Consider the following 26,867-nt stretch of genomic DNA (forward strand, 5'->3'; position numbering starts at 1 on the left):
AGGGGACTGATGGGAGGGAGGACCCTGCTCATTAGAGTACAGGACCTGGCTGTACCTGGTGGAGGGGGTGCCCACCGCGCTGCACTCCTCCCACGGTATCATGGAGCCTTTGCACAGGATGGTCCCTCTGCCTGGAAGGGCCCTTCTCTCCCCTCCTCCGCAGGAGGACAGGGGGTGGCAGGAGATGCTGGGGAACAGGCGCTGCTAGAGGAAGATTGGAGAAAGGGCAGTAATGGGAGAAAGGGGCAGATGGGCCGGTTCAGAAGGGCTGAAATGCTGGGGAGGAGCTGGATCATTTGCAGGACAATAGGGAGCCAGGGAAGGTTTTTGAGCAGGGGGTGGCACCTAGAAAGCTCAGCTTCACTCCTCGGCTCCGTGCCTCTTCAGGACGGGGGCTTTCAGGGGAAGACTTGCTGGGTCTCCAGGGACCCAAGCCCTCATACTGTCTTGGGGAAGGGGTGTAAAGAATGCAGGGAGGTACAGTGGAGGAGGGGTCAAGGGGACAGGTTGGGGTGACTAATGCAGATGGCTGGCCACCCCTGTGCTTGTCTAATGTCAGGGTCAGGGCTCCTTCAGGGCAGTGCAAGTGTGGAGTGGGTAAGCTGGGCTTGGTGCTCAGGTCTGTCTGACCCCAGGGCCCCAGCAGGAGGAGGGTCCTGGTAGCCACCTGCCTGTGGGGAGAATTCCTTTAAATGGTCTCATCTGTGCCTTTTCCTCATTCTGAGGAGGGGCTCTGTCCTCATTGACCCATTTTGCAGATGAGGAAAGTGTTAAAATGCACACGGTGAGTGAAGAGAACCCCAAACAGGCTTTGTGTGAGCTTCATGGCTGTTTATTCACCTGGGTGCGAGCAGGCTGAGACCAAAAAGGGAGTCAGCAAAGGGTGGTGGGATAGGGGTTGGTTTTATAGGTTGTGGGCAAGGCAGTGGAAAGTTACAAAACTTATGGTTTAGGGAGGTTTTTGCAAGCTGGGAGGGGGTAATAGGGGGTGGAGTCACGAGGTTGGCCAAAGTCATTTACAAAGTCCAGTGGCCTTGTCCATCGAGGCCAGAGCAAGAAACAATAGAAGGTCTCAGGTTCGTTAGGCGCCACCGGGGTTGATTGTCCTTCCTTCTGGCTACTTCAGGTTTTCCAATTCTGGAAGGCCCTCCAGAGGTGTACATGCAGGTTATGGGGGTTGCCTCGCCGTCCGTGGTGTGGTCAGACCTTACAGACACCAAGGTTCAGAATCGTCAAGGGTTGGTGTTTACCAACGGCACCAGTATTTCTGGTTTCTGAACCCGTGACTGGCACATGGCAGGTGCTTAACGAAGGGACGAGAGCCAGGCTGTGAAGTTTGGGCTCCAGAATCTGCTCTCTCCAAATAGCACCCAAGAAATTTCTCTGAGCTGGGCTGTTCTCAGACAGTGTGAAAACCCCAGAAATAGAACCATCCGGGAAACCTCCAACCATCTTGGAAATATGGCCCAGTGGGGGAAAGTGGTGTGCCCAGGGCCACACAGCACAGCAGTGGCCAAGAGCAGGAACCAAGACCCAGGGCTTTAGACCTTCCCTCCTACCCAGGCTGGTGGGCACAGTGGGCTCAGCCCAGAGCTGGGGAGGAAAGGCAGGCACTGCCCACCTGTCTCCGTCCTCCACAGCTGCACAGGAGGTCCTGAGATGGGCAAGGGGAGGGGACAGCTAGCCACAGCAGTGGGATGGCAGGATTAGGGAGGGACTGAACCCCTCCAGCTCCTGCCCTACATCCCCGCCATGAGAGCCTCAGAGGTCTGCCTGCTCGGCACGCTCAAGGCTGCACCCCCCTCCCTTGCTGCCATGTTGCCACTAAGCACCCAGTTGCCCCCTGGCTGCTGATGAGGTCGGTGGGCGCCTCCCAGGGTGCTGCTTACTTACTCTCTCTCCCTCTCTCTCTCCATCCTCTTTATCCCTCCCCTTCTCCCTCCCTCTCTCCTTGTCTCTCTCCATCCAATCTCTGCCCTGCCGCCCTCCCTCCATCTATTTCTCTCCTAGACTTCAGCTTCAGACAGATGATGTGGTTTCCGAGCTGCAGTCTCGGCCTTCCACTGCTGCGTGACCTTGGCTACCTCCATGTGCCCATTGCCTCACCTGGGCCTCACTTTTCTCATCTGTGCCATGGGATTGGCACACGCGGCTCTGACCTTCAGGTTTGCTGTGCCTGCAGAGGCCTCTCGGCTTTCAGCAGGTGCTCATTCAGTGGGAGCCGCCAGACGTTGAATGTGTGATGGGAATCACTGGCCACCACCTCTCCACCCACCCACCACCTGACGCCCCTCCGGAGTCTGCCGCCCGGCTCTCCATCACTGCCCAGGAGCCAGGCAGCCTCCCCGCTCCCTGCTATTTCTTCTCTGGAGCTTCCCAGGAGGTTAATAGCAGTTTCTCACCAGGAAATTTGGCTTTTTAAGGAATCTCCTTGCCTCTTTCTTCTCTGTGAGGATATTCTCAGAGTGGCTGCAGGAGAGAAGGGAAGGAAGGAAGACTCTTGAGGCATTTGCCCACTAAGGGGGGACACTTAGGGGTAGGTGGGGGGCCAGTTCCGGGCAGGACATGGGGCAGGCAGTGCCCTATTTCCAGAAAAGCTCCCAGTGCTGAGCTGGGCTGGGCTTAAAAGCAGTGGGAGAAGCTTGGGAGTGGGGCGGGGTCACAGGCTCCACTTGGAATGGGCCAGGTCATTTGACTATGGGGGTGTCTCTGAGCCTGGTGGGGCCTCAGTCTCCCCTCCTGGAAGGTGGGCCTGATGACCCATGGCAGCCTCTAAAGGGAGAAAGTGTTGCTGAGCTGCAGATGGAGGTGTAGACTAGGTGAGGGGCTGGGTGTTGGGAGAGGCCTACCGAGTGAGCACCCAGGATCCCTCTGGCTCCACCCCAGGTCCTTGGGCTCGGCCTGCTGTCAGCCATGTCCCTGAGCTCAGGAAAGGTCCCGGGCCTGAGAAGGAGGTCAAAACCCTGCAGCCCTTCCATTACTTCGGGGGGCTCAGCACAGCTGATGTTGAACCCCGGCCTTTCCCTGGTGTGACCCCCACAACAACCAGCTGCACACAGTAGAGGAGGTCCATTTCTCATGTGTGTTTTAAATTGCGGTAAAATGTACCTAACATGAAATTGACCATTCTAGCTTTGTTAAGTATGCAGGTCTGTAGCATTCGGTACATTCACAGTCCTGTGCAGCCATGACCCCTGTCTGTTTCTGGGGCTTCTGCATGATCCTGAACAGAAGCTTGTACGCCCTGTGCCATGCCCCCTCCCTCCTCAGCACCTTGAGGAGGGAACCACTGGTCTGTGTCTCTACAAATGAAACGATTCCAGGTACCTCCCATTGGTGGAATCATAAAACATATTCAGGAGAGCCACACAGCTCTGCCCAGGAGGGCCCAGAGCCTGAGCGCGGGCCGGGGTTTCGTGGGGAGCCCACCAGGGACCGCCACGCCTCTTTTCAATCTCGGTGTCTCTTTTCTGAGAGTGGCTCTGTGGCTGGGCCCTGAGGGCGGCCTCGGGCTGTGCTGACATCACCCCACCTCTGGATTCTCAGGGTAAGGGAGGAGACAGGAGCGAAACCAGCAACATGGCCCAAGAGGCTGCCCTGGGCAAAGAAAAGCCTGATAAGGGACTCTGGCCTCCAGGTGACCCACACTGCCTGACACAGCCACCACCCCCAGGCCCTGCTGGGCCTCCCAGGCTCAATTTGTACGTGTGTGCCTGGGGAGGGCCGGGGTGGCTGGGAAGACTTTTAGGATGTGGGAAACGCATTTATTGTGCTTTCAACGTAAGCCTGGATCTGGTAAGGAAAGGGAAAATGAAAGATTTTCCCTGGGCCCCACTCACCTTCTTACTCTAACACTTAAGACCTTTTGTGATCGGGCCCAGTTCATGCATCCATCTGCCAATCTTGTTGTCCCCTCCTTGATCCTTCCATGAAGTCATGCATTCAGTAAGTATTGACTGAGGACACCCCCCCAGGCACAGTGTCAATTTCTGGAGCCTGTGCCTTGCCCTCCTGGGGTTCTCGAGCTGCGGTCCTGTGGCAAAACCCAGCATGAAGCAAATAATCAGATGATGCCTAAACACAGGCAGTGAGTGCCCAGGGCTTTGGGGAAGCCAGGACCTTGTGAAGCAAGCTGGATTAAGACTGGGAGTCACGGAGGGCGCCACTAAGAGGCTGCTGAGCGGAGGGATAGATGGAGCCGCCCAGGCAAAGGGCTTCAGAAGATCAGCCAGGCAGGGGGAACGGCACACAGCATGACCCAGAGGCACCAAAGGACTCAGTGAGGCCAAGGAACCTATGGGTCAGGCAGCTTCGGCCACTGTGAGTGAAGAACAACAGCGGGGCGATGGGGCGGGGCCTGCACAGGGTCCACTCAGGACTCAGCCAGACCAGGAATTGAAAATCGCCAGCGTGGAACTCAGGAACTTAGCATAAGGGATTGGAAGAGTTAGAAGGGGACAATGAAGGCCAGGCATGGTGGCTCACACCTGTGATTCCAGCACTTTGGGAGGCTGAGGTGGGTGGATCACCTGAGGTCAGGAGTTCGAGACCAGCCTGGCCAAATGGTAAAACCCCATCTCTGCAAAATACAAAAATTAACCGGGTGTGGTGGGGCACACCTGTAATCCCAGCTACTCGGGAGGATGAGGCAGGAGAATTGCTAGAACCTGGAAGGTGGAAGTTGCAGTGAGCCAAGTTTGCACCATTGGATTCCAGCCTGGGGAACAGAGCGAGACTCAGTCTCAAAAAAAAAATTAATAATAACAATAAATAAAAAGAGAAGAAAAGGAAAAAAAGGGACAATGAGATGGCAGCACAGTAGGAAGTTGCTACTTCCCGAGGCCAGGGGACAGAGGGAGGAGGCGGCTTTGCTGGAATTTCAGCACCATGAAACCAAGAGGAGCGATTCTGGCAGCAGCGGGAGGCCTGGAGGGTGCTTGGCCAGAGCCAGCCCAAGGCAGACAGAGACGGGGACAATCCCCGGCCTGCCTGTCCTCCTGCCCTCCAGGCTCTTCCCAGCTGGAAGCCAGCTGGTGCAGGCCACAAGGCCTGTGTGGCTTGGAGAAGACACTGGCTTTGAGCCTCCGTTTCCTCTCCTGTTACAGGGACCCATCAGGCTGGCCTTGCAGGTCTGTGGTTAGAGCAGGGCTGCTTCTCTGCCCCACACCGGGCCCTGGCTCAGCCCTCTTGATCTGCAGAACTTGCCACCACTCCCCTGCCCTTCTAGGCTCCCTGTGTCCAAGGGCCCCCGAGGACTCAGAAATGAGTCAGGTCCGGGCCTCTAGGTGCGTTGCTTGCTCGGGGGCTGTGGTTTCAGACTGCACAGTGTGAGCACAGAAAGCAGGCAGGTGGGTCCCTTTCACTCCAGATGGAGGGTGAGGTGGAGGCTGGACTTTCAGAAAGGAGGCTGCACCTGGACAGCAGGAAGGACCTCCTGGAGGCTCCGAATGCCAGCCTGCCCTGCTTGAACTTGATCCTCAAGGGGAGCTGGGGGACAGGCTGGCAGGTGTGCACTGGGAAAGCCCTGTTAAGAGACAGCACATGTCAAATGCCCTGAACTGTGCGTCGGGGATGGTGACCTGGAGGGGACGAGCTGGAGGCAGGAAGACTAGAGAGGAGGGTGTTTTTTTTTTTTTTTTGAGATGGAGTCTCACTTTGTTGCCCAGGCTGGAGTGCAATGGCGCCATCTCGGCTCCCTGCAACCTCCGCCTCCTGGGTTCAAGTGATTCTCCTGCCTCAGCCTCCCAAGTAGCTGGGATGCTGAGGATGAACCACCATGCTCGGCTAATTTTTGTATTTTTAGTAGAGATGGGGTTTCATCATGTTGGTCAGGCTGGTCTTGAACTTCTGACTTCAGGTGATCGGCTCACCTCGGCCTCCCAAAGTGCTGGAATTACAGGCGTGAGCCACCACGGGAAGAGGAGGGTCTTTCTAGGGAAGTTCCAAGGTTCCCCTTGGACAGGCTTTCTGGGGCTGCTAGGGTGATTCCCCCTGTCCTGTCACCAAACACCTCTCCCTGCCCTTGAGCCCTGATTTAGATGGGGTCCCTGGTTCCTGGGCCAGTCCTATCCTGCCCCTGCCTTGAGGCCACATCTGCCACACCCTCAGCCTGGCCTGCTGGGCTAGTTACTAGTTGCTATCTCCGGGATCCTTCTTGCCAGGACTGTGACTGGAGGGGGCCGGGAGGGGAGGAGCTGAGAAGAGCAGGGTGGGCAGGCCAGGGCCTGTGCCTGGGATGGCCTGTCCCGAGATGCTGGGCTGTGTGTGCATATTGGGGGTGTTTGTCTTGGAGGGGCATGTAGAAGGGATTCCAGTGGTTCACTGGGGGCTTCGCCCACCACTTTTATTTTTGCTTTTATTTTTTATTTATATTTTTTGAGACTGAGTCTTGCTCTTTCTCCCAGTTTGGAGTGCAGAGGCGCAATCTCAGAGCCCTGCAACCTCCGCCTTCTGGGTGCAAGCAATTCTCGTGCCTCAGCCTCCTGAATAGCTGGGATTACAGGAGCCCACCATCATACCCGGCTAATTTTTTTTATTTTTAGTAAAGATGGGGTTGTGCCATGTTGCCCAGGCTGGTCAACTGAACTCCTCCTCAGCTCAGGCAATCCGCCGGCCTCCCAAAGTGCTGGGATTACCCGGCGAGAGCCACCGCGCCTGACCACGCCCCCTGCTTTTAGTTCTCACTCCCACCTCTTCCAGCCATCAGAGGTTACACTGGGACACTGCGTCTGTGAAGTGGGGGATATCTGAAGCTGGACTGGGAATCCCCTCCCAAGCAGGATCCTGGGGACTGGCAGATGGCTCAGCTGCCCCCGCTCCTCATCATCCCCCTGGCTCCACCGCAGCCCTGCTCCTCCATCCAGGGTCCTGCCACCCTCCGAGGAGATGGGGGTGGGGTGCAGGGAGGGGAAGGCGAGGTGGGTGCGAGGCAGGAAGACGGAGGGAGATGGGGAAGAAGAGGGGGACCCGGACCCAGAGCCGCAGACCGCAAACCTAGTGAGCAGTGACCATCAAAACAGGGCGGTTCGCTGAAACTTCTGTGTGTCTGCTGGCTCCGCACACTTTATCTGGCTTAATCTTCAGTATTATGCTTAAATTTTAGTTTTGTAAATGTTTGTATTTTATTTTGTTTATTAGCCAGAGTGGCTAATGCATTAACATATTTAAGAGGAGTGTGCAATTCTGAGTCTCCGTCTCCTCCCCTCCCCTCCCCGCGTTCCCCCAGGGATGAGGCTGCCTCCCCGGAGGCAGCCAGCTTCGCCAGCGACTTCGCTCCTCTTCCAGGCTGTCTGCACAGACAAGCAAACGTATGCATAGAAAAGCAAATATAGGCCGGGCGCGGTGGCTCAAGCCTGTAATCCCAGCACTTTGGGAGGCCGAGGCGGGTGGATCACGAGGTCAACAGATCGAGACCATCCTGGTCAACATGGTGAAACCCCGTCTCTACTAAAAATTACAAAAAATTAGCTGGGCACGGTGGCGCGTGCCTGTAATCCCAGCTACTCAGGAGGCTGAGGCAGAAGAATTGCCTGAACCCAGGAGGCGGAGGTTGCGGTGAGCCGAGATTGCGCCATTGCACTCCAGCCTGGGTAACAAGAGCGAAACTCCGTCTCAAAAAAAAAAAAAAAAAAGAAAAGAAAAGCAAGTATATACACATACATCCCCCACTCCCCGCTTTTAACCCATTAAAGGCTGGCGTTCCGTCACCTGAGTGTTCTGACTTTTCTTTTTCCACTTGCCTACTTACCAAGGCTCAGAGAGGTTAAGACACTGGTCTAGAGTCACACAGCGGGGGTGGAGAGATGGGCAGAGACTGCAGCCAACCGGTGGGGTGGGATGGAGGGGACCGATCAGTTTCCCGCAAGAGACGCGGGAGGAGGTGGGGAAAGCGCGGGAAGCGGGGAGACGGACGGAGGCGCGTGGCGGGCCGTGAGGGATGGGTGGCCAGCTGGGCGCGGAGACCAGAGTCGGGCTGGAGAGCGAGCCGAGGCGGTGCGGAGGCGGGCGGGCTCCTGCTCCTGCTGCCCCCGCCCTGGCGGATGCCGGAGGCACCGTCGGCCACCAGAGCCCACGGCCCTTCTCTCCGCCCCTATCCTGTACTACCCTATGCAAGGCTGGGGTGGGGGCTTCTTCCTGGATGGCCCGCTCCGCACCCGCCCAGGTATTCCATCAGGGGCCTCCCCACCCTCGTTTCCCGCCTCTCAATCAGGCCTGCGAACGGGCGGTGGCGACGCGGTTCTGGGCCTGCCCTAACCCTCGAGCTAGGACGTGGCATCTGTGAAATGGGTGCATAGTGTGTGGGGGTGGGGCGGGTGTCGGCCTTCCCTGTCCAGGGTTTTGGGGCAGCTCGGAGACACCGGCCCCCCAGCCCCGATTTGATGTTTCCCCCTTACCCGAGTGCACTCGCCGCCTCCCCCATCCTCCCCTGGCTTGGGGGAGGGGTGGGTGACAGTGCCTGAGCATAGGCGGCCCTACGGCCCCCCAGCCCGCGCCCCTTTCCAGCTGCTCCTGGGCCCACTCCGCAGGTGCGGGCCGGCCCGGAGCGCCCAGGCAGGGCCGCCGCTGGCAGCCTCCGCGTCGCTGAGCTTTAATGAAGGCCCCCGCGGCGCCCGGCTAATGAGCTCTGGGCTCGGGGTGCGCGCCGCTCCACCCGGTCTTCCGTGCACCGCGGGGTCCTAAAGCGCGGCTGTCACTGACCGACCCTGGGTTCGATTCCCAGCGGAGCGGTTTCTCGCTGCTCGATTCCGGCGGGAGCTACCTCCCCGAGCAGCGCTTTGCTCACCTGTAGAAGAGGTGGAGAGCACTAAGAAGACAGCCACTCTTAGGATGGTGGAGTGGCGAGAAAGAAGCATTGCTAAATAAATGTCTGCCATTATTATTATGTATGATGCTTCCAGCCTGCCTGGCAGGAAAGTTCTGGAGTCAGAATGGACCTTGGAGAGACCTCGGTTAAATCCCCAGCCCCATCTTTATTTTTATGGATGGAGTAACTCGTTCAAGACCTACATCTAACACTGTGGTGTTATGCAGTGTTCAAATGGAAATTATTTAAATTTTTTTATTTTATTTTTAGTAGAGATGGGGTTTCACCATGTTGGCCAGGCTGGTCTCGAACTCCTGACCTCAGGTGATCCACCTGCCTCGGCCGCCCAAAGTATTGGGATTACAAGCATGAGCCACCGTGACTGTCCAAGACTCAGTTTTTCAGGAAAAAATAACTATGTCCTTTGTAAGCTTGCTAGCAGGTTTAAGTGTAATAATGTGTGGGAATGAGTTTGCACCGTAACTAACATGTAGTAACAGCTTAATTAATGTGTGATCTTGCCCCACCACAACCTCCACCTCCCAGGTTCAAGCGATTGTCTTGCCTCAGCCTCCCAAGTAACTGGGATTACAGGCATGCACCACCACGCCTGGGTAATTTTTGAATTTTTAGTAGAGATGGGCATCCACCATGCCCAGCCTACTATCGATATATTTGCTGTGATTGAGTAACTGTTCAGTCATTAAACCAGTTTTAAAATCATGTGTGTATTTTGTAATTATCTTCTCACATCTGTCTTGTCTTTTTGTTCTCTGAAGACATTTTTTTACAGTAGAATACTTGGTTTTATAAAGTCTGTGTTATCAATATTTTCATGAGTTGGCATTTGATGTTGTTCATTAAAACTCAACACCAAACCCAATGTCGTATAGATTTTCTTTTATATTTTTTATAGTTTTGCATTTCAAATTACAGTCTATGGACTATTTTGAGTAGGTTTTTGGTTTTATTTTGTGTATATATGTATTTCATTCTAAATGGCTTCCAAAGTCTTCCATAACCATTTTTGGGAAGGATATGGCTACAGTGGGCTTCATTTTCATTTGAATTTGCAAAATTATTACACTGAATAAACTGAATATTGAATTTTATAGTTATTTCAGGACAGCCAGGCAGGGGTGCACATCCGACGAGAAACTGAGCAAGAGTCTGTGCTTAGCTCTGGCATCACCAGAGGGCGCGCGTACCCACCCCTGACCAACTTCCCTCTGAGGTGCCAGAAGCAGCGAAGAGCTTTGACTTCCTCAGGGCAGCATGAAGGTCTTGTCAACTAAGTGCTATTCATTGTGAGTAAAAGGCTTCCTTTCCACAGCCCTGAGTGCAGAGAAGAGAGTCTTTGGAGTACTCAGCAAAGGAAGAAATTCATCTAGAAAAATGAAATCCCCAAATCCCATCCTTACAACTACACCCTGATATCATTGTCAACGTCCCAGACACAGTGGCTGCTAAGATAAATTCTCCCAGTGGCCTCTAATACAATAATCACACCATGCCCTAACATTACTGTGATATCCATACGTGCCCTAACACCAATATAATACCCACACCATACACCAACGCTCATCTATTATCCACCCTGTTGCTTCTAATACTAATGTAATACTATCCGCATGGTGACCTAATGCTAATGTAATATCTGCCCTGTTCTCCAACACCAATATAATATGTACGCCATGCCCTAACACTAACATCCACCCCGCTCCGTAACACTAATGTATCCACACAGTAGCCTCTAATACTAATAAAAATAGTATCTACTAAGTGGAGTCTGCTGACATTGAGGCTTTTTAAGGATTCACAGCTTTGGATGAAGCGTATCCTCTATAGTGGATTTTGGTGATGTCTCTGCTTTTCTGCCATAGCATTGATATGGTTGTTTTAAAAAGTAATTTACTTTTTAATAATGTCATACTTCTAGGAAACTTGCAGTAGCAGTGCAAAATTTAACCTGTTTCTTTTCTTAGAGTCCTCAGCAATTATTGCTCTACCAGATTTGCAGTGTCCCACAAAATACTCTGGTATATTTTACCCAAAGCGTGGACACTCTCCTAGGTTACCACCACATAACCCCTAGATCAGGAAATCAGCACAGTTCCTGCGTGATAATTCAGTTTACAAACTCATTTCACTTTTACCTCCTGCCACACCTGGGAGTATAATGTGTTTTTTCATTCTGATCCAGTTTTCCTGACACTCTTCCCAAGACTTTCCCGCATATTTATGATCTTGACACATTTAAAGAGCATACAAGTTTTTGTTGGGACACCTATTTTCAGGTCTTTGGGGTATATACCTAGGAGTGGAACCACTGAGTCATACACTAAATCTATTTGTAACTGTTTGAAGAAACACCAAATTATTTGACACATATGCTGCACCATTTCATATTGTCCTGAGCGGTGTTTAATAGTTCAGGTTTCTGCACATCTTTGTCAACACTTCTTTTTTTTTAGCATAACTGTTCTAGTGTGAGTTAAGGGGTATCTCTTTATGGTTTTAATTATGACTAATGATGTTAAACATCTTTCAAGTGCTTGCTGTTGAAGAGTGTATTCAAGTTCTTCATTAGTTTTTAGATTGGATTGTCTTTGTTGTTGAGTTGTAAAAATTATTTATACATTCTGGATAACAGACACTTATGAAGAATCTACTGTGCAGAGTTTTTCTTCCATTCTGTGGGTTACTGGAACATAATAAGTGTTTATGTGTGGTCTCTACCCCAGTGTCCTGAGGCAGAGCGCTAAGCCTTTGTAATGTATGTAATATCACTGTGATATTAGGAGAAATGTCTTTCTAGGATATTATGAATAATATTACAGGATGTCAACCAAGTTTGATATGAGGAGTAATATCTCCCTAGGATGTTACAGGTAATATCAACGGATGTGCACACATGGTGCACTCCCACTGTGATATTAGGAGTGTCATCTCTTCCTAGGATATTGCCACTAACATCACAGAGTGTACACACATGCTGTACAGCCACTTTGATATTACAAGTAATATGTCTCCCTAAGGTATTATGAATGATATCACAGGGAGTACCCAAATACTGTACATATACTTTGATATTATGAGTAATGTCACATGCTGAATATTACGAATAATATCACAAAGTGTTCCAACATACTCTACACCGGCTATGATATTAGGAGTAATATCTCTTTAAAATATAAACCCATGTCAACCCGACGGTGGTATTAGGAGTAATATCTCTTTAAAATGTACACCCACATCAACCGCCCACATCAACCACCTGCCATATGGTGAGTAATATCACCCGGGTTCCCCCTGAATATTACGAACCATTTCACAGAGGAGTGGCCATACCCATGACTTGTAGCATCTCTCTGTAAGATATTATGAATAATATCACAAGGTGTACACAAATACTTTACAAATACTTTGATATTATGAGTAATAACATATGCTGAATACTACAAACAACATCAAAAAGTGTTCAAACATACTCTACAACAACTAAGATATTAGGAGTAATATCTCTTTAAAATATACACCCACGCCAGAGAGCAAGCCTATGCCAGAGGGCGAGTAGCAGCACCCCGGACCCTCACCTGCTGGTGGCTATGAACCCTCTGGCTAGGGGGCTGTGGTCTCTCCATACAGTCAAACATTATTCAGCCTTAAAAAGGAAGGAAATTCCGACACATGCAAGCCCATGGATGAACCTTGAGGATATTAGGCAAAGTGAAATAAGACAGTCACAAAAAGAGAGATACTGTATGATTCCACTTACGTGAAGGACCTGGAGTAATCAGATTCACAGAGACGGAAAGTAGAGCTGGGGGAGAGCAGCAGTGACTTATTTAATGGGGACAGAGTTTCAGTTTGGCAGGATTTAGTGAGTTCCAGAGTTTGGCTGCACAAAAATATGAATGTACTTACACTGAAGTGTGTACTTTAAAATAGTTACAGTAAATCTTTTGTGTTTTACCACATTTCAAATTTTTTACATTGGAAATGTATTTTTATTGAGCACCTCCGTGCTGGGCATGATGATACGATTATGAACACCGTAGTTATAAAAAACACTGTTAGGGAGGTAAAATTCCAAGTGTAAAAACTAGCATAGACAGACAATAATAGACACAGACCCACAGGACTCGGATAGCAGGCTTATTAGACAGATTATAGGTTTCAGCAGGAACTAGAAATTATTAAAATTACTAATCACTAAATTTGCAGTTTAATAATTAATTTAGCCAATCAGCTAATTTACTAATTACTGAAAATTACATACTGAAAAAGAACCAGAATGTAGTAGAAAGAGATGGCAGAAAAGGCCACCTAAAGCCCAGCTTTTAGACAGTCCTCTTAGCAGATGAGGGATAGAAGGGCACTTCCCTTCCTGGCAGGCATGGCAACTCATGCCTGTACTCCCAGCTACTCACAAGGCTGAGGCAGAGGAATCACTTGAACCCAGCAGGCAGAGGTTGCAGTAAGCCAATATTGCACCACTACCGATTTCTGTATCTTAATTTTGTATCCTAAAGCTTTCCTATTCATTTATCAAATCTAAGAATTTTTTGGTGGAGGTTTTAGGGTTTTCTACATACAAGATTATATTATCAGCAAACAGCAGTAATTTGATCTCCTCGTTTTCAATAAAAGGATGTCTTTCATTTTTTAATTTTTTTCTGATTGCGCTGGTAAGGACTTCTAGTACTATAAGAGTGGTGAAAGTGGGCATCCTTGTCTTGTTCCACTTTTCCGAATTAAGAATAACATTGGCTATGGGTTTGTCTTGTCATATATGGACTTTATTATGTTGAAGTATGTTTTATGTCTTGTTTGTTGAGGATTTTTTTCACGAAGAGATTCAGAAAAAACATTTAATAAATGTCAGCATCTGTTGAGATGATCATATGGTTTATGTCCTTAATGCTTTTTATGTGATGTATCCTGTTTATGGATTTGTGTATGCTGAGCCATCCTTGCATCTCTGGTGTAAGTCACACCTGGACATTCACCACAACAGACCATATGCTTGACCATGAAACAAGTATCAACAAATTTTAAAGGACTGAGATCACACACAATACAACTAAATACTAAAAGTGCACGCATTTAAAATAAAAAATTAAGTCTGAGGGAATGAATTATTTGGATCCTGAAGCTCTCACTGCCCTGTGGCCATACAACTGACCATCACGGTGTCGTCCTGCATAGCTCTTGCTTATTTGTGCTCTGAATAGGACATTTGCCTGGGTGAGTAACATGCTCATAAACAGGTCTAAGAAATCATTGCTTTATCTACATAAAGGATGTTCCGCAGAATATTATGCTATTACACCATGGGGAATAACCATATTTCTCCTGAGCAACTGATTTGCTTTTATTTCATTGCCCAGGTATCAATTTATTAATTCAAACAATAACTTCAAATGAACTTGCCAGGAATTCATTTAACAGTGACTGAGAACATTCATATTCAACTCTGTGGCTTACCCTCACAACAAATATGAAAGACTTTATGGTGAGCATTTGCATATTGACTTTGACCCTGACTCTATGTTTTGTATTTACTCTTCCCCCACCCCGGATTTATAACATATTATTTGACAGTATCTCATGTATCATTGTAAGTTTAATTCATTTTAAAATTAGGTAGGGCATAAATAATAATTTCTGTTTTATTTTGTAACACTCTAGGTCAGGCTGTGTATGAAGCACTTTGCATCTCAAATCATATTCGATCTTTAGTCAACCTGTTGGGATGGAGGACCACAGCTGGAAGTCATTGAGCAAAGTGCTTAGACCATGGCAGGCCTCAATGCATGCTATTTAGAAATACTCTCATGCTTATCCTACCTACTTTATAGAGCTATGATGCAAATCAGATATTTTTGAAAACACCCACAAAGGCAAAAGAAAAAAAGGCAGTACTCAGCTTACTAAAGTTATTGATCCTGAGTTTATTCAAATACATGACATGCAATCATAAATAACAGATGACCACAATGTGTTTTGGAACGGACGCGACCTCTTCTCACTGTCCAGGACTGGCCCAGGTCCTCATTTAGGTACTTGCACCCAGTTCTGAATTGCTTTCTGGGGTATGCTGTGTCCTCTCTTGTTCCATGAGGCCGGAGCTGGCTTTGTGGGTGTGCAGCATTATAGACTGCTTTTAGAATGTACCATTTCATTGTTTTCATCTTAAAGTGCTAGTATTCAAATCTTAAATCTTACTTCCATGGAAGTGGTGATTTGGGCAAATTAACTCACCTCTGTGAATTGGTTTGGGCAAATTAACTCACCTCTGTGATTGATTTGGTTCACCTCTCTGAACACACATTGACTGATTAGGAGTCATAGGTGGGGCCAGGTGTGATGGCTCATGCCTGTAATCCCAACACTTTGGGAGGCCAAGGTGGGTGGATCACTTGAGTTCAGGAGTTCGAGACCAGCCTGGCCAACATGGCCAAACGCTGTCTCTACTAAAATTAACTGGGCGTGGTGGTCACCCTAAGTGGTCACCCTAAACACAGCGACCCATCATACAAGACTCCTACCATCTGGCCACCACCACAGCCCTGCGCCCGCCCTGGCGGCAGCCAGCAACCTTCCTACTCCTCCAGCGCTCTGCAGTTTCCATGGCTGTCACCAACTGCAGTGAGGTGAGCCGTGGTGCCACAGGCTCTAGCCTCTAGCATGTGGCAGGTGGCTCCTTCCTTCTCCTGGCACCGAACAGCTGGTGGGCAAAGCCAGAAAAGCCTAGAACAGGATGCAGAGAGTGTTAGCATTAGAGCCCTACCTTGTCATGCTGGCCACTTCGTGGCAGGGGCCAGTTTCAGCCAGGGCACTAACACCCACCCTCCAGAGTCCAGCCCCTCCTTTTGGCCCAAGCTGACCAGGAACTGAGGCCTAGAGTGGGGACTGGAGACACCATGGTGCCTGGGTTTCCCACTCGACAGGAACCACTGGGCCCACCCGGGCTGATGATCGGGAAGCAGGAGCAGCAGAATCTCAGCGCTAGCCAGCCCTCCCCACCAAAGTGCCCATTCCCATTCCTGAGGCCTCCACCACAGGGCCCTGTCACCCCGTGGTGTCCGCTACTGCATGCCCCGGGGGTCCCAGGCAGTCTCTGCAACACAGAATGAGAAGGCACGCACCTGGGAACCACGACGGGTCTGGGCTCCCTGCCCTGCTCAGGATTCCCGCGGAAACATTGCAAGCCCAGTACCCTCTTGCTGGAGGAGATGACTCTCTAGAGTAGGGAGTCTGGGGAGAGGAGGACCACTCCTCTCTGAGACACCACTGTCACACCTCTGCTGCCCGCGGCTGGCAGTACAACCCCCAAAAGAGCCTCTGACACACTGCCGGCAGTGTAGCCCCGAGATAGTGCCAACACCTCGTACCCCACCGCCAGCAGTGTAGCACCCGATGGCGGCCCCAGCCCGCCCCTGCATTAGATGCTGCAGCACCAGATGGCGCCTGCAACCCGACCCCGCCGTGGGCAGTGTAGCCACAGATAGTGCCCCCAACCAGACCCCCGCCGTGGGCAGTGATGCCCCCATATGGCACCCAACCTGCCCCCCCCAAAGTGGGCAGTGCAACCCCAGATAGCCCACAACCCGCTCCTGGCCGAGAGCAGTGCAGCCACGGATAGCACCCCAAACTCCCTCTCCACCTCGGGCAGTGCAGCCACAAATAGTGCAGGTAGCCGCCAATAGGGTACCCAACCTGTCCCTGCCACAACCAGTACAGCCTAGGATAGCACACTCACTCGCTCCTTGCCAGGCAGTGTATCGGGCTCAACCCTCCAGCCCCCCCGTACCCACTACTCAGGCAGTGTATTGGGCTCTAGTAGAGCCCCCAACCAACCCTCCAGCCCCTCTCCACAGGCAGTCCGGCCCCTGGTAGCGCTCCCAACAACACCCCCCCACCTCCGCCTCAGTGTAGCCCCCCCATAGCGCCCTCAACACTCCCCTCCGCCAGCAGTGTAGCACCCTATAGTGATCCTAACCCATCCCCCCCACCAGCACTGCAGCCCCAGACAGTGCCCCCACCCCGTTCCTTGCTGTGGGCAACACAGCCATGGATAGTACCCCCAACCCGTCCCCAACGAGGGCATTGCAGCACCTGATAGCTCCCTCAACTCACCCCCCACCACAGGGAGTGCATCCCTGGATAGTGCCCCCAAAATGCCCCACTGCCGCTAGTAGTACAGCTTGGGATAGTGTCCCAACCCACCCCTGGCCACAGGAAGCATACCCCTAATAGGGTCGCCAATCCTCTCCCCTCCACCGGCATTGGCATCCCAGATAACACACCCAGCCAGCTCCCTGAGCACCAGCAGTGACACCCTGGATAGCGCCCACTGCAAACGGCAGGGGGCCCACAACCTGTCCCCCATGCTCCAGGCAGTGCGCCAGCGATAGTGAACCTATGCCGTCATCTTTTTTACCTTTTCGGCTGCCCTGTAGTCTCCCTTGCTGTCACCAACCGCAACAGCGCAACAGAGAGGCAAGCCACGGTACTGCAAGCGCCAGGCTCCAGCATGAGAGACAGGTGATTTCTCTTCTTTCTCGGCTAAGCCGGGGCACGAGCAGCTAGATCGGCCAATCCAGAAGAGCCTGACATGGCAAGACAACATCCCCCGCTAAGGAGTGTTTTTCATGTTCTGATTGGATGAGAGAAACCTATAGGCCTGCCTGATTGCACTTTATCATGTTCTGATTGGTTAGCCTAAGGCTTGCTCTCATCCAATCAGAATATGAAAATAAAGACCAATCAGAGTAGACCTAGAGGTTTTCTCTCATCCAATCAGAATATGTAGTCCAAGCCCTTCATTTGCATGAACTATATAAAGGAAGCTAAGCGAGCGGGTCTCGCCATTCCAGAGTTTTCTGGCTTGCCTAGCATAGCTACTACGTGCCTGGCTGGCTTAGAGAAGAAGGGGGAGTAGCCCCCCACAACCCGCCCCTCACCACCGCACACACTGGAGGCTGGAGGCTGGAGCCTGCAGTCTCATGGCTCGCCTCGCTGTTACGGTTGGTGGAGGGATAGGTTCACTATCCCAGGCCGCACTGGCTGTGGCGTGAGGGGTGGGTTGGGGGCACCCTGATGTGAACAGTGGGCTATCCAGGGCGTCACTGCCCGTGTTGGGGGGCTGCTGGGGTGTACTACTTGGGGTGTCCCTGCCCACAGAGGGGAGTGGGCTGGGGGCGCTAGCCAGGGTTGCACTGGTCATGGCTCGGGGTGGGTTGGGGCTCTATTCCAAGCTGTATTGCTAGTGGCAGTGTGGTGTTTTGGGGGCACTATCCAGGGATGCACTGGCCGCGGTGGGGGGGAGTTGGAGCTACAAGGTGCTGCAATGCCTTTGTCGGGGACAGGTTGGGGGTGCTATCGGGTGCAACACTGCGGGCGGTGAGGGGCGGATTTGGGGCACTTTGGGGTGTTACACTGCCCACGGTGGGTGGGGTGTGTAATATCCAGGGCGTCATTGCCGGCGTCTGGGAGCTGGTAGGGGCACTATCCATGGCTGCACTGCCCATAGTGGGGAGGGGGTTGGGGGCACAGGGGCTGCAATGCCGGTGGTGGGGGATGGGTTAGTGTTCCTATAGGGTGCTACACTACTCGCGGCAGGGAGTGGGGTGTCGAGGGCATTATCGGGGGCTACACTGAGGCGGGGGGGGGTTGTTGGGAGCGCTACCGGAGGCCGGACTACCTGTGGAGAGGGGGTGCAGGGTTGGTTGTGGGTGCTATCGGGGGCCAGATAAACTGCCCGTGGCGGAGGAGCGGATTGGGTGCTATCAGGGGTCTGCACTGCCTGGCAGGGAGCGGGTGGGTGTACTATCTGCGGCGTATTGGCCGTGGCAGGGATAGGTTGGGTGCGCTATGGGGGCTACCCTGCTCGCGGCAGGGGTGGATTGGGTGTGCTCTCCGTGGTTGCACTGGCTGAGGTGGGGAGGGAGTTTGGGTGCTAACTGTGGCTGCAGTGCCCGAGGCAGGGAGTGGGTTGAGGGCTCTACCCAGGCCTACACTGCTCTCAGCAGGGCTTGGACTGGGGCGCTATCCGGGGTTGCACTGCCCACGGTTGGGGTCGGTTTGGGTGCCACATTGGGGTGTCACTGCCTATGGCAGGAGTCTAATTGGAGACGCTGTCCGTGGCTACACTGCCCACAGCAGGGAGCAGGTTGAGGGCACTATCCCGGGGTGCTGCCCACAGCAGGTGGTGGGGTGCAGCTGCCATCGGGTGCTGCAGTGTCTGAGGCAGGGGCAGTTTGGGGCTGCCATTGGGTGCTACACTGCCGGCTGTCGGGGGGCAGGATGTTGGATTTATCCTGGGGCTAAATACCAGCGACAGGTTAGGGGCTCTATTGGGGGTTGCAGTGGCAGCGGCGGGCAGCAGAAGTGTTAGTGACAGTGGTGGTCTCCGAGAGAGGAGCGGTTCTCTCCCCAGATTCCAGACTCTAGAGGGCCATCTCCTCCTGCGTGAATGTGGGGCACACAATATTTCCGCGGGAATCCTGAGCGTGGCAGGGTGCCCAGACCCACCCTAGTTCCCAGACCCGCACCTTCTCATTCTGTGTTGTGGAGACCACTCGGGACCCCGGGGCACGCAATAGTGGCCACCACGGGGTGATAGGGCCCTGTGGGTGGAGGCCAGGAACCAGAACCAGCACTTGGGTGGGGAGTGCTGGCTGGGGCTGAGTTTCTGCTGCTCCTGCTTCCCGAGTGCAGCCCAGGTGGGTCCAGTGGTTCCTGTGGAGTGGGAGGTCTGGGCACCGTGGTATCCCCAGTCCCTGCTACAGGCCCCAGTTCCTGGCCAGCTTGGGCCAAAAGGAGAGGCAGAACTTTGGAGGGTGGGTGTGAGTGCTTTTGCTGAAACCGGCCCCTGCCACCCAGTGGCCAGCATGACAAGGTGGGGTTCTAATGTTACCACTCTCTGCATCCTGTTTTAGGCTTTTCTGGCTTTGCCCACCCAGCTGCTCCATGCCAGGAGAAAGAAGAGCCATCTGCTATATGCTGGAGGCTGGAGCCTGTGGCCCCATGGCTTGCCTCATTGCGGCTGGTGGCAATGATGGAGACTGCAGAGCTCCAGCAAGGTAGGAAGGTGGCTGGCTGCCACGGGGACAGGGGCAGGGCTGTGGTGGTGGCCAGGTGGTAGGAATCTTGTAGGATGGGCCAGTGTGTCGAGGGCAGCAGCAGCAGTAGTGGTTGGCATCGGTGGTAGTGGTGGCAGCAGCAGTAAGTCTGGGGGCTAGGGAGGTGGGTAGGAGCACTGCAGGGGGTCAGCCCATGCAGCTGGGGTAGGATGGGTAAGAAGCTGCAGGTGCTGTACCGTGGGACTCTGTGGCAGCGGTGGAGTCGCAGCCAGGACAAGGAGGAGTCTTCGCTGTTTCTCCTGCAGAATCTGGAGGGCGACCTCCTGCCTGCACCTGAGCCAGGTGTGAGTGGCAGCATTGTGTGATTACTAACAATGTTTCAGGGGTGAATATGTGTCTTCTTGCTTTTTTGTTGAGCTAGTCTTGGACTTTTTCAAATTTCATGAATCAGGAAGTGGACAAAAGGTATGATGGGCCTCCTGATTCCCTTACTTGTTCTTTTTCCTTTCTTCCAGTCTGGTTTGTCTTCTCCTTATCATTTTCATGTGCTGCTGCTTCTATTTCTTGAATCTATTCTTGTTTCTCCTTCTCCTCCCTTTGTTTTTGTTATCCCAAGCGAGGGCCTTCACAAACAACAATCCAAAACTGAGTTAAAAGTAGACTACTTTTCAGTGCGTTGTATTTTTTTTCCTCAGAGTCTCACACTGTCACCCAGGCTGGAGTGCAGTGGCGTCATCTTGGCTCACTGCAGTCACTGCCTCCTGGGTTCAAGCAATTCTCCTGCCTCAGCCTCCTGAGTAGCTGGGATTACAGGTGCCCACCACCATGCCCAGCTAATTTGTGTATTTTTAGTAGAGACACAGTTTCACTACGTTGGCCAGGCTGGTTTCAAACTCCTGACCTAGTGATTATCCTGCCTTGGCCTTCTGAAATGTTGGGATTACAGGTGTAAGCCACATGGCCCAGCTGACAAAATATAAAATTTTAAGTCGTATTGTTTTGTATTGACATATGTAATTCATATTCCATAAATTCTCCTTTTTGAAGAATACAGTTTGGTGGATTTTAGCATATTCTGGTTTTGCTATTACCTGGACTACCTAACTTCAGTTCATTTTCATCACCTTGAAAAGAAACCCCTTACCTGTATCAGCCAACTTCATTCTCCACTCACCCTACCAATCTCCAGTCTGCTGTCTATGGATTTTTCTATTCTGGACATTTCATACACATCAGGTCATCAAATCGGCTGCCTTTTGTGTCTGACTTTTTTTTTTTTTGAGACGGAGTGTTGTTCTTGTTACCCAGGCTGGAGTGCAATGGCGTGATCTCGGCTCACTGCAACCTCCGCCTCCTGGGTTCAGGCAATTCTCCTGCCTCAGCCTCCTGAGTAGCTGGGATTACAGGCACGCGCCACCATGCCCAGCTAATTTTTTGTATTTTAAGTAGAGACGGGGTTTCACCATGTTGACCAGGATGGTCTCGATCTCTTGACCTCGTGATCCACCCGCCTCGGCCTCCCAAAGTGCTGGGATTACAGGCTTGGCCACCGCGCCCGGCCTCTGACTTCTTTCAGTAAGCAGAAGGTATTCAGGTGCCTCCATGTTGTGGCATGTATCCATACCTCGCTTGTTTATGGCTGAATAACATCCATTGTGTGCATATAATTGGTTATGTTTTTCATTTATCAGTTGGTGGACAGATGGGTTTTTTTTTTTAAACTATAAGTAGTGCTGCTGTGAACACCATATTCAAGTTTTTGTGTGAACATATTTTTTATTTCTTCTGGATGTATACCTAGGAGTGGAAGTGCTAGGCCCTACAGTAATTCCGTTTGTTACTGTTAAAAGAACTGCCAAATCTTTTCTTTTTTATATTCACACAAGCAATGTAGGAAGGTCTCAGTTTCCCCACATTGTTGCTAACACTGCTTTGTTACTTAATTACAGTCCTACTGGTGGGTGTGAAGTGGTAGCTCAGTGGTTTGACTGAAATTCCCCTAATAACTCATGATTTTAAATATGTTTCCATGTGTTCATTGCCAATTTGTGCATCTTGTTTGGAGCAATAGCTATGCAAATTCTTTTTTCATTTCTTAAATCTATTTGAGATTTTATCATTAATTTGTCAGTATTCTTTCTCTACTCTGGCTAATAGTCTTGATCATATACGGGAGTCACAAATATTCTCTCCAATTCTGTGGGTTGTAATCTTCTTGATTGTATTCTTTGACACAAAAAGTATTTTAAATTTGATTAAATCCTAATTCTTTTTTTATACTTATGCTTTTGGTTACATATCTAAGAATTTATAGGCAAATCCAAGCTCATGAAGATTTATGCTCTTTTTTTTTCTGAGATTCATATAGTTTAGCTCTTATGGGCAGAGAGCTTGAGCCCAGGAGTTCAAGACCAGCCTGGGCAACCTAGTGAGACTCCAGCTGAACAAAAATAGATATTAAAATCCAGATGAGTGTGGTGCATGCTCCTGTAGTCCCAGCTACTCAGAGGCTGAGGTGAGAGCATCACGTGAGCCCAGGAGTTTCAGGCTACAGTCAGCCATGATGGCGTCACTGCACTCCAGACTTTGCTTCAAGAACAAGAACAACAATAACAACTCACACAAAAGCAAAACATATTAAACATATTTAAAAGTTCTTCAGTCACTAAATTGAGAACATCAGGTGGTTGCATATATATGCAGTTGGAATCTTTAATAGAGAAGGGGGGATTTGAAACAATAATGGCAGAAAATTTTCTTAATTTGATGAAAACTCCATCTCAAAAAAAAAAAAATTCTGGCTGCTGTGCTGAGAAATGTAACAATTGTTACTACATTAGGAGCTTAGGTCTGCTTTGACATGAAGCGCTGGGACATTGGAACAGAGAAAGAGATACTCTCCCCACTGCAAACTTTAGAAAGTGACAGGTGAATACAATCTGTTAAGGGCTTTAGAAAGTGACCTCAGAAAGTGACAGGTGAATGTGATCCACTGTTTCTATCTGTGAGCAGAGTCTCTGCCACGTTCAGCAAGAGTGGCATGTCTCCTTGACCTCAGTGTCTGCGGTAGACATTATGGCCACGTTATTGTTCCACATGAGAAATGTACTTTCTCAGGCATGAAACCATAGGCCAGTGTGGCCTTCTTAAAGGGATCCTGAAGCCATTAATTGCATTCATTTTATTTCAAGAAGACCTAAAATTATGTTTTATGCCAGGCCAATAAAGGCTGGCACTTCATTTCCTTGGTCTTACAACATTGCTGCCTTTGGAAAGGTGTCTGAGGACGAAATAACCTGCCATAGTCCCCTGCAAAAGAGGAAATGGTGCTGAGGGTGGGCCAGCCACACACGCACCCATGCTGGTCTGTCTTCAGGGCTCATGGAGGGATTTTCAGAGCTGGTGGGTGGGTGGGTGGGCCAGTGGCAGCCAGAGGCCTGAGCAGCCAGCAGGAGGCTGCCGGTGACAGCCATGTCAGGGGCTGAGATGGGAGGCTCGGAGGACCTGGGAAAGGCCAGCCTTTGGTCACCAAAGGTCTAAATAACCTGAAGTTTACTGTCTAGGACAGTGCAGATAGGCAGTAGCTGCCCAATAAGGCATAATGCCATTCTTCATATTTTTTCCTCATTCGCCTTGTCTTCTTCAAGGTCTTCATTTTCAGAGATGGCAACTGATACCTGGAAACCCCATGAAGTTCTACAGTGTTTACATCAATCCCTCAAATCTGGTTAAGCCCAAGAGCCAGAGACCTGCTGATTTCTCTGAAAATGGCTGTCTTTTTTTTTTTTTTTTTTTTTTTTAGATGCAGTTTTGCTCTATTGCCCAGGTTGGAAGCACAATGGTGGGAGCTTGGCTAACTGCAGCCTTTGCCTTCCAGGTTCAAGCAATTCTTCTGTCTCAGCCTCCCAAATACCCGGGATTACAGACATGTACCACCACTCCCAGCTAATTTTTCTATTTTTAGTAGAGATGGGGTTTCATTATATTGCTCAGTCTGGCTTTGAACTCTTGACCTCAAGTGTTCCACCTGCCTCAGCCTCCCAAAGTGTTGAGATTACAGGCAAGAGCTACTGCGCCCAGCCATGGCTGTCTTAAGGAAGAACCAAAGGACATAGTGAAAAAGACAGCACCTAAAAGTTAGCATGGATGGGAGGGAAAAGTTTCTGGAAAGCAAGGCATTAGCAGGAATTGGCCAAGTTCTTGTCCACCCTTTGCTAGTGATGGTTCATTATTGTAGGGTAATAATATAATATGGGTCCAAAACATAAAGCTTAAAAAATGTATCTCTGAAGTTTGACAGGCAAGATAGAAGCTAGAAAAACAGAGTCTAAACTGTGTGTGTGTGTGTGTGTGTGTGTGTGTGTGTGTGCATGTGCACAAGACAGAGAGAGACAGACCGGTAATTCAAGGCGGGTGGGTGCGGGGAGAGAGAGAGAGACAGAGACAGAGACAGAGACAGACAGACAGACTCTGGTGATTCAAGGTCCTGGTGCAGAAAAACAGATAGGTTCTTTCTCCACAAACAAAACTAGATTTTTTTATTTGTCACATGCGAAGGTCATCTGCTTTCCCACTCCCTCATTAAAATTCTGAGATGCTACAAGACATCCCATACAGGATAATTAGAGCCTGATCTCCCAGGAAAATGCTGGAAACCAGGTTTGTGAATTAGCCTTTCTCTTTGGTGGGTGGACACTGCCTCCCTGTGTTCAGATAGTGGGAACCACCTAGCAATGGTCCTTTGGCTCCTCAACTCCGTATGGCTGGGTGGATTCCCAGGTATGCCCACAATATCTATGTGTTGGTGATGGTGTGAAGGCTTCCACAGCTGTCAGTGTTTTCAGCTAGGGGATGGAGAGGTTGTTTATAGTGAGGGGAGAGGGGCATGAGAGGAAGCTAGTGAGGCAAGCAGAGGTGATAGAATGCATGCTAAGGAAAAACTCATTAGAAACTGCTCTGGATTTCCCTGGTGACTCAAGCATTTGGATTTCTGTGACTTTGTCGCTGCTGCTACCTCTTCCCAGAATGCTTTCTCCACAGATTCTGCCTTGTGAAGGCCCATGCTTCTCAGAGATCTGGCGGAAGCATTGCCTTCTCTGGGAAGCCCTGCCTGATCACCGCTCCCCGGACCCTACCCTGGTAGAATCAGGGATTTCATTCTGCTCCATCATAGCCTCTTCCCTATACAACTTAAGGGTGGGTCTCAACATTTCCATATTTGTCTCCCATGGACCCTGGAGGCCCTGGAAGTGTGACTGAACTTGTTTTATTGTTCTGTGTTTCCCCAAGGCTTAGCAGTTCTTTCATTAATATCTTTGAAAGAGCAAATGAATAAATGAATGAATGAATGAATAAATGAGTGAAAAAAATAAATAGTATGCATATAACATTTGTAAAAATCAGATGAAAAGCCTTTAAGGCAGAAAAACCAATGTTATTAGGAGAGGCGAGAAATACCAGAACTGAGGGAAGAAATACCAGAATTGAGGGGCTGGAGGGAGCTGAAACTAACAGGGAATGTTACTGAGTTGTAGAAAATAACTCATTTCACTGCTAGAGGAAGAGCTATTTATGTAATACTAGAATTAATATAATCATGGTTATTATCTCAGAAGCACAAGAGAGTCATAGAATGGCTTACTGAAGGGTTGCAACTCAGAAGATCACTAAAACCATCAGAGGATTCCAGCTTTGCATTTCACTAAAATGTAAGACTTTTTGCTTGAAAACGTCTCATTTAATGGGCTCATCAGCTTCTCAATCTCAGTATCTTCAAGAGTTCCATAAACTTCCACTTTCCCTAATTCTAACACCCAATTAATCACAGTCAAGCACTGCTATCCCAGAAATGTCTCTTAAACACCTCAAACTACCTGCAAACACTCTGACTTCTCCACACCTTTGAGTGGAAATGTGCTGTTTCCTCTGCTGGGAAAACGGTTGAATCCCTTTTTTTTAAAGGCTAAATTAGAGATCTCCCTTAGAGACTCAGCTCTGGGAAGAGACTTTCCCATCTCCACAGCAAAGGTGGCCATTCCTCAACTGCGTTCCCCTTGCACTGTGTTTATGCCCTTATTCCAGTATTTTTTTCAAGGCTCTATTGTAGAAATTACTGCAGACAAGTTTTGTTGAAAGTATCTTGATCTGCTCCTCACTGCCTGGAAGCAGCATAAAGGAGTATACAGCTTAAGGATCTTTGTAGTCTTTTCTAGCACGTGGATGAAATATAGCAAAAGAATGCCCAGAACACATTTATAAAACAAAGTAATAAATGAAAATAAACGAAGGGACAAGCATGAAGGACATATTAGGATGAAAATAAAATAGCTTTACCAGTCTGTGTAGCTCCTGATCACTACAGTATATACTGGTCACATCTTGTCCCTTTATTTCCACCCCAAATCATACTCATTCCTTAAAAATCTCTCTCTCAAATGCTGCCCCCTTCATTAGGCTTCTGCCTAATATCTTTTTTTTTTTTTTTTGAGCAGGAGTCTTGCTCTGTCACCCAGGCTGGAGTGCAATGGCATGTCTCGGCTCACTGCAACCTTTGCCTCCTGGGTTCAAGCAGTCTCTGCCTCAGTCTCCCAAGTAGCTGGGATTACAGGTGCCCAACACCACACTCTGCTAATTTTTGTTTTGTTTTGTTTTAGTAGAGATGGGGTTTCACCATTTTGGCCAGGCTGGTCTTGAACTCCTGACTTCATGATCCACCCACCTCGGCCTCCCAAAGTGCTGGGATTACAGGCATGAGTCACCATGCCTGGCCACTTCTGTCTATAATTAATCAACACGAAGCCGTTTGCTTCTGGGCATGGCTCACATGACATTCATCACTTATTACATTTTATGAGAGATCATGTACTAAAAAAAAAATACGTAAAATAAGTTGGGCTACTACTGTGTGTCTGTCACAGGGAAAATCTCTTTCTAAAACTGAGTCTCTAAGGGAGACCCCTAATCCAGCTTTT

General features: G+C 50.1%; 3 long non-coding RNA genes across 4 annotated transcripts in view; 1 reads left to right on the forward strand and 2 right to left on the reverse strand.

Moving 5' to 3' along the window:
* Positions 1 to 816: 816 nt before the first annotated feature.
* On the reverse strand, positions 817 to 8,589 carry LOC144577971 (uncharacterized). Of its 2 annotated transcripts, none has more exons than XR_013522841.1 (4): positions 8,394 to 8,589; positions 3,840 to 4,033; positions 2,403 to 2,469; positions 817 to 1,206 (listed from the first exon to the last, which is right to left on the reverse strand). It is a non-coding gene; the product is annotated as an uncharacterized LOC144577971 (long non-coding RNA). The 2 variants fall into 2 exon arrangements; XR_013522842.1 differs by having other exon boundaries at positions 2,107 to 2,469.
* A 6,151-nt stretch (positions 8,590 to 14,740) lies between these two features.
* On the reverse strand, positions 14,741 to 17,354 carry LOC144579539 (uncharacterized). The gene is made up of 2 exons (XR_013527350.1): positions 15,958 to 17,354; positions 14,741 to 15,559 (listed from the first exon to the last, which is right to left on the reverse strand). It is a non-coding gene; the product is annotated as an uncharacterized LOC144579539 (long non-coding RNA).
* Positions 17,355 to 17,678: 324 nt separating this feature from the next.
* LOC108588990 (uncharacterized) overlaps positions 17,679 to 26,867 on the forward strand; it is a 90,909-nt gene continuing 81,720 nt past the window's right edge. Inside the window, exons 1-2 of the long non-coding RNA XR_004730318.3 lie at positions 17,679 to 17,838; positions 19,753 to 19,896. This is a non-coding gene — a long non-coding RNA (uncharacterized LOC108588990). The remainder of the gene's footprint in view (positions 17,839 to 19,752; positions 19,897 to 26,867) is intronic.

The sequence above is a fragment of the Callithrix jacchus genome, chromosome 1 (genome assembly GCF_049354715.1).
Source record: "Callithrix jacchus isolate 240 chromosome 1, calJac240_pri, whole genome shotgun sequence".
NCBI lineage: Eukaryota > Metazoa > Chordata > Mammalia > Primates > Cebidae > Callithrix > Callithrix jacchus.